At 51.0% G+C, this 5927-nt stretch overlaps 1 long non-coding RNA gene across 1 annotated transcript; it reads left to right on the top strand.

Moving 5' to 3' along the window:
- The first annotated feature begins 2684 nt into the window (after window positions 1-2684).
- Window positions 2685-5340, top strand: LOC139025804 (uncharacterized). The gene is made up of 3 exons (XR_011477442.1): window positions 2685-2801; window positions 4098-4178; window positions 5295-5340. It is a non-coding gene; the product is annotated as an uncharacterized lncRNA (long non-coding RNA).
- The last annotated feature ends 587 nt before the right edge of the window (window positions 5341-5927 follow it).

Raw genomic sequence — 5927 nt, 5'->3', positions numbered from 1 at the left:
GGTGGGGCTTAAGTGCATCCCTGTCTCACCCCCACGACCCTGTGTGAAGAAATGAGTGTGTTTTTTGCCAATTTTAACCGCACACTTGTTGTTTGGTACATGGATTTTATAATGTCGTATGTTTACCCCCAACACCACTTTCCATCAATTTGTATAGCAGACCCTCATTGCCAAATTTGAGTCGAAGGCTTTTTTGAAATCAAACAAAGCATGAGAAAGACTTTGCCTTTGTTTGGTTTGTTGGTTGTCAATTAGGGTGTGTAGGGTGAACCATGGTCTGTTTTGTACCGGTATTTTGCGTAAAAAGCCAATTGGCATTGCTCAGTACATTTGGTCATTGAGGAAATGTACGAGTCGCTGTTAATGATTAAGCAGAGTATTTACCAATTTACTGTGACGACATATTCCACGGTAGTTATTTGGGGTCAAGTTTGTTCTCCACTTTGTGGATTGGGGATCAGTCCTTGGTTCAAGTATTGGGAAGATGAAACAGAGCTAAGGACGATGTACCAAGAGTTTTAGTATAGCCAATTGGAATTTGTTGTTCTGTATATTTGATCATGTTCATTAGGATACCATCAACACCACAGGCCTTTTTGGGTTGGAGGGTTTTTATTTTGTCTGTAACTCATTCAAGGTAATTGGAGAATCCAGTGGGTTTGGTACGTTTTAATAGTTGATTCTAGTATTTGTATTTGATCATTGTATATGTTTTTGCCTTTATTCTTTGTTATAGAGCCAAAAAGATTGGAGAAGTGGGTTTACCCATACATCTCCATTTTGGATAGATAATTCTTCGTGTTTTGTTGGTTTAGTGTTTTCCATTTCCAGAATTGGGTTAGATCTATGGATTCTTCAATTACATTTGAGCTGATTTCTGACATGCGTTTCCTCTTTTCCGTAGGTTATTTCTGTATTGTTTTTTATGATTCACCCATAGTGAAGGGCGTAGACTCAGGTTTTCCGGTCTCTATGTTTTTGGTTGGACAGGTTCTCAATTTATTTCTAGATTTTTTGCATTCTTCATCAAACCATTTGTCATTGTTGTTCATTTTCTTCGTTTCTATTTGAGAGATTTTTTAGATTTGATAGGGGAAGCTGAGAGGTCAAATATACTGTTAAGGATTTTCGACTCCAAGTTTACACCTTTCACTATTGCAGTGGAACGTTTTACCAGGAAAGTTGTCTAAAAAAGGATTGGAATTTGCTGTTTGCCTAATTGTTTTTTTGGTAGGTTTCCAACTGCATTTCCTTCCATCTATAGCATTTTCTTAATGTTACTTCAGTTCCCTTTGGCTTTGATGCCTCATGATTTGAGTAGTTGCTCTGTTCAGTTAACTGTAAATTTTGCTGTATGATAGGTGTCAGTGGGCTGACTGTGAAACGCTCTGAGAGGGACTTTTTCTTTGGGTTGGAGGTCAGTGATAAAGTAGATTCTACAGTGGCTACTTGCCAAAGATGAGCTATAGGTTACCTACCATAGGAGTCCTCGAAGAACGCCTACCATTGACTATGTACATACCAGCGTGCGGACAGAGCTTGCAGGAGTTGTACCCGTTTTTGTTGGTTATGTTTCAAGTTATGCCTAGGCGGGGCTCATTGGGGAGGGATGCTGTCACCTGCAGGCAGGTGTTTGTCCCCTGTGTGCTGAGGTGTCAGGTTCGTGTCCAGTTCTGGCATTTAGGTCGCAACACAGACTAATTACAATTCCCTGGGCCTTGAAATGATTGATTTCCCCCCCCAGGATGGAGAAGCTGATCTTCATTAAAATATGGGTTCTAGTGGGGGATATACGGTAGCACACAGGAAGGATCATTTTCTTCTCTGTTTAAGATAAGTTTCCTTTTTAAGAATATTCTAGCCAAATGTAAAATGTTCCTGTTTTGATTAATTTTAATGGAGTGAGTTAGTACTGGCTCTATAACCAAATTAGCATTCCCCTGAGTCCCTTCCTGTTCACACCTGGTAGTCTGGTGGATGGGATACCACTTGCCTAGAGGCCCATGAGGGTGGGGGGGGGGGGGGCGTTGGGGGGGGCGGGGGGGTGGGGCGGGAGGGGGGGGGGGGGCGGAGGGGGGGGGGGGCGGGGGGGGGGGCGGTGGGGGGGGGGGGGGGGGGGGGGGGGAAGAGCGGGACCCGGGGAAGGAGGGAGAGGGGGGGGCGGGGTCAAGGAGTCGCGGGGTGTAGGGTGGGGAGAGTGGTCCGTCTCCTCTATACCAGGGTTTCTTGCAGGATGACAATGTCTGCATTACCGATTTCTTTGGTGAAGTCCGGTTCTGCTCTTTAGACCAAAGGCAGATGACCTCAGGCCTTGGATATTCCAGGATGATATAGTGAAGGCCTTTTGTTCCATAAAGTGTCCAATGTTGTTGGTCATGGTTGGCCTCAGGCCATCTTCTCTCTCTGTTCTCTCTCTGTATATCCTCTCTCGCTCTCGCTCTCTCTGTATCTCTCTCACTCTCTCTGTCTCTCTCTCTCTGTATCTCTCTCTCCTCTATGTCTCTCTCTCTCTCTCTCTCTCTCTCTCTCTCTCTCTCTCTCTCAATTCAATTAAATTCAAGGGGCTTTATTGGCATGGAAACATGTGTTAACATTGCCAAAGCAAGTGAGGTAGATAATATACAAAAGTGAAAATAAACAATAAAAATTAACTCTCTCCTCTCTCCTCTCTCCTCCTCCAGGAACCTGTTCTTATTAAGTACCTGGAGAGATTCCAGAGTGGTTGTCCCGCTATGCCCAGCCTGTTAAAAACCTCCTGTTACCCCACCTGGCCTGTTTCCTGGACACCTTCCTTAGACAAGGTCACACACAACACACACACACATAAAACACACACACACACACCACACAGGGACGGATGGACACACACACACGCAGGGACGAACACGCAATGCATACACCGCATTTACACACACAGGCACAACACTCTCACACACACACACACACACACACACACACACACACACACACACACACCACACACACACACACACACACACACACACACACACACACACACACACACACACACACACACCACACACACATATATATATAATACAAAGCGCCACTATATGTCGCACAGCGAAGGCCAACGAAAGGTTCTGATTTGAATACAGTCATTCTTATTCCTTAGACCTTTTTATATTGCCCAAATGTGCCAATCTGAATATGTGAATGGACAGAATGAATCTATTATTCTGATGGTCCCCTTGAATGATGATGAACAGCTGCTCCTGGCAGCATCTCTGTCAGGGTTGTGTTCCAACAGCGCACTATCCCCTCTATAGTGCACTCCTTTTGACCAGAGCTCTGGTCTAAACTAGTGCACTGCAAAGGGAATAGGGTGCCGTTTGTGACCCTGGATGTCAGTCTGGGGAAGAAAAGAGATCAGGTGTCAGTGTGTTTAAATATATTTTATCGTTTCTCTGTTTTCACTCATCCTCAACTTCTCATTATACTATTTATACTTTACTGTCTCCGCCTCTTCCTCCTCTTCCTCCCATCCCCGCCTCTTCCTTCTCCCAATCCCTCCTCATCTTCCTCCAATCCCCTCCTCTTCCTCCCCATCCCCGCCTCTTCCTCCCAATCCATCTCTTCCTCCCCATTCCCCCTCTTCCTCCCCATCCCCGCCTCTTCCTCCCAATCCCTCCTCCTCTTCCTCCCCATCCTCTGCCTCTTCCTCCCCTCCTCTTCCTCTCCATCCCCTCCTCTTCCTCCCCATCCCTCTGCCTTTCCTCCCCCTCCTCTTCCTCCCATCCCCTCCTCCTTCCTGCCCATCCCCTCCTCTTCTCCCCATCCCCTCCTCTTCCTCCCCATTCCCTCTCTTCCTCCCCACCCCCTCCTCTTCCTCCCCATCCCCTCCTCTTCTCCCCATCCCCTCCTCTTCCTCCCATCCCCCCTCTTCCTCCCCATCCCCCCCTCTTCATCCCCATCCCCTCTCCTCCCCATCCCCCCTCTTCCTCCCCATCCCGCCTCTTCCTCCCATCCCCTCTTCCTCCCCATCCCCTCCTCTTCCTCCCATCCCCTCTTCCTCCCATCCCTGCCACCTCTCACCCCCTCATTCTTTCCTCCTCCCCCATCCCCCCCTCCTCCAGGTGTGGTAGTGGAGGGATACCCTCCCTCAGACAGTGTTACCTGTCTAACAGTTAGACCTGCTCCTACAGCCAGACGGGGAGGTCACCGTGCTGTCCTGTGGAGACCAGCTCCACGGCCCAGGTAGGTAGCCTAGAGGTTAGAGGTTCACCGCGCTGTCCTGTGGAACCAGCTCCACGGCCCCAGTAGGTAGCCTAGAGGTTAGAGGTCACCGTGCTGTTCTGTGGAGACCAGCTCCACGACCCCCAGGTAGGTAGCCTAGAGGTTAGAGGTCACCGTTGCCGTCCTGTGGAGACCAGCTCCACGGCCCCAGGTAGGTAGCCTAGAGGTTAGAGGTCACCGTGCCGTCCTGTGGAGACCAGCTCCACGTCCCCAGGAGTAGCCTAGAGGTTAGAGGTCACCGTACTGTCCTGTGGAGACCAGCCCACGGCCCCAGGTAGTAGCCTAGAGGTTAGAGATCACCGTGCTGTCCTGTGGAGACCAGCTCCACGGCCCCCAGGTAGGTAGCCTAGAGGTTAGAGGTCACCGTGCTGTCCTGTGGAGACCAGCTCCACGGCCCCAGGTAGGTAGCCTAGAGGTTAGAGGTCACCGTGCTGTCCTGTGGAGACCAGCTCCACGGCCCCAGGTAGGTAGCCTAGAGGTTAGAGGTCACCGTGCTGTCCTGTGGAGACCAGCTCCACGGCCCAGGTAGGTAGCCTAGAGGTTAGAGGTCACCGTGCTGTCCTGTGGAGACCAGCTCACGGCCCCAGGTAGGTAGCCTAGAGGTTGAGGTCACCTGCTGTCGTGGAGGACCAGTCCACCCCAGTAGTAGCCTAGGTTAGAGTACCTGCTGTCCTGTGGAGACCAGCTCCACGGCCCCAGGTAGGTAGCCTAGAGTTTAGAGGTCACCGTGCTGTCCTGTGGAGACCAGCTCCACGGCCCCAGGTAGGTAGCCTAGAGGTTTAGAGGTCACCGTGCTGTCCTGTGGAGACCAGCTCCACGGCCCCAGGTAGGTAGCTAGAGGTTAGAGGGTCACCGTGCTGTCCTGTGGAGACCAGCTCCACGGCCCCAGGAGGTAGCCTAGAGGTTTAGAGGTCACCGTGCTGTCCTGTGGAGGACCAGCTCCACGGCCCCAGGTAGGTAGCCTAGAGGTTAGAGGTCACCGTGCTGTCCTGTGGAGACCAGCTCCACGCCCCAGGTAGGTAGCCTAGAGGTTAGAGGTCACCGTGCTGTCCTGTGGAGACCAGCTCCACGGCCCCAGGTAGTAGCCTAGAGTTAGAGGTCACCGTGCTGTCCTGTGGAGACCAGCTCCACGGCCCCAGGTAGGTAGCCTAGAGGTTAGAGGTCACCGTGCTGTCCTGTGGAGACCAGCTCCACGGCCCCAGGTAGGTAGCCTAGAGGTTAGAGGTCACCGTGCTGTCCTGTGGAGACCAGCTCCACGGCCCAGGTAGGTAGCCTAGAGGTTTAGAGAGTTGGTCCAGCAACCGGACTTCTGACAGGAAGTGAGCTGGAATCCTCTGCCCCAACCTCTCCAGCCTATGTCTGAGTGTGTGTGTTTCTCAGGGTTAGAAATAAAGCACAAGACACGTTTATTTACATTGGACAGCTTCTTCCTCTTCCTCTTCTTCCTCTTCTTCTTCTGTCAGTGAGTTGAGACGGCGGGATCCTCAGTGCCTCAAACCTCCATGTGTCCTGATGCCCTGCACACCCTCTGTCTCCGTGTTGGACAGGCTGTCTTCAACGCCACATCACCGGACATGTCTATGGACCTGGCCACATTCCTGGACCCTAGGACACTGGAGCAGCAGGTAGGAGAGACAGGGAGGCCTAGGACACTGGAGCAGCAGGTAGGA

The sequence above is a fragment of the Salvelinus sp. IW2-2015 genome, unplaced genomic scaffold (assembly GCF_002910315.2).
Source record: "Salvelinus sp. IW2-2015 unplaced genomic scaffold, ASM291031v2 Un_scaffold3302, whole genome shotgun sequence".
Classification (NCBI taxonomy): Eukaryota; Metazoa; Chordata; class Actinopteri; order Salmoniformes; family Salmonidae; genus Salvelinus; species Salvelinus sp. IW2-2015.
The sequence above is the reverse complement of the archived record's forward strand: the minus strand, read 5'-3'. Positions and strand labels throughout refer to the sequence as shown.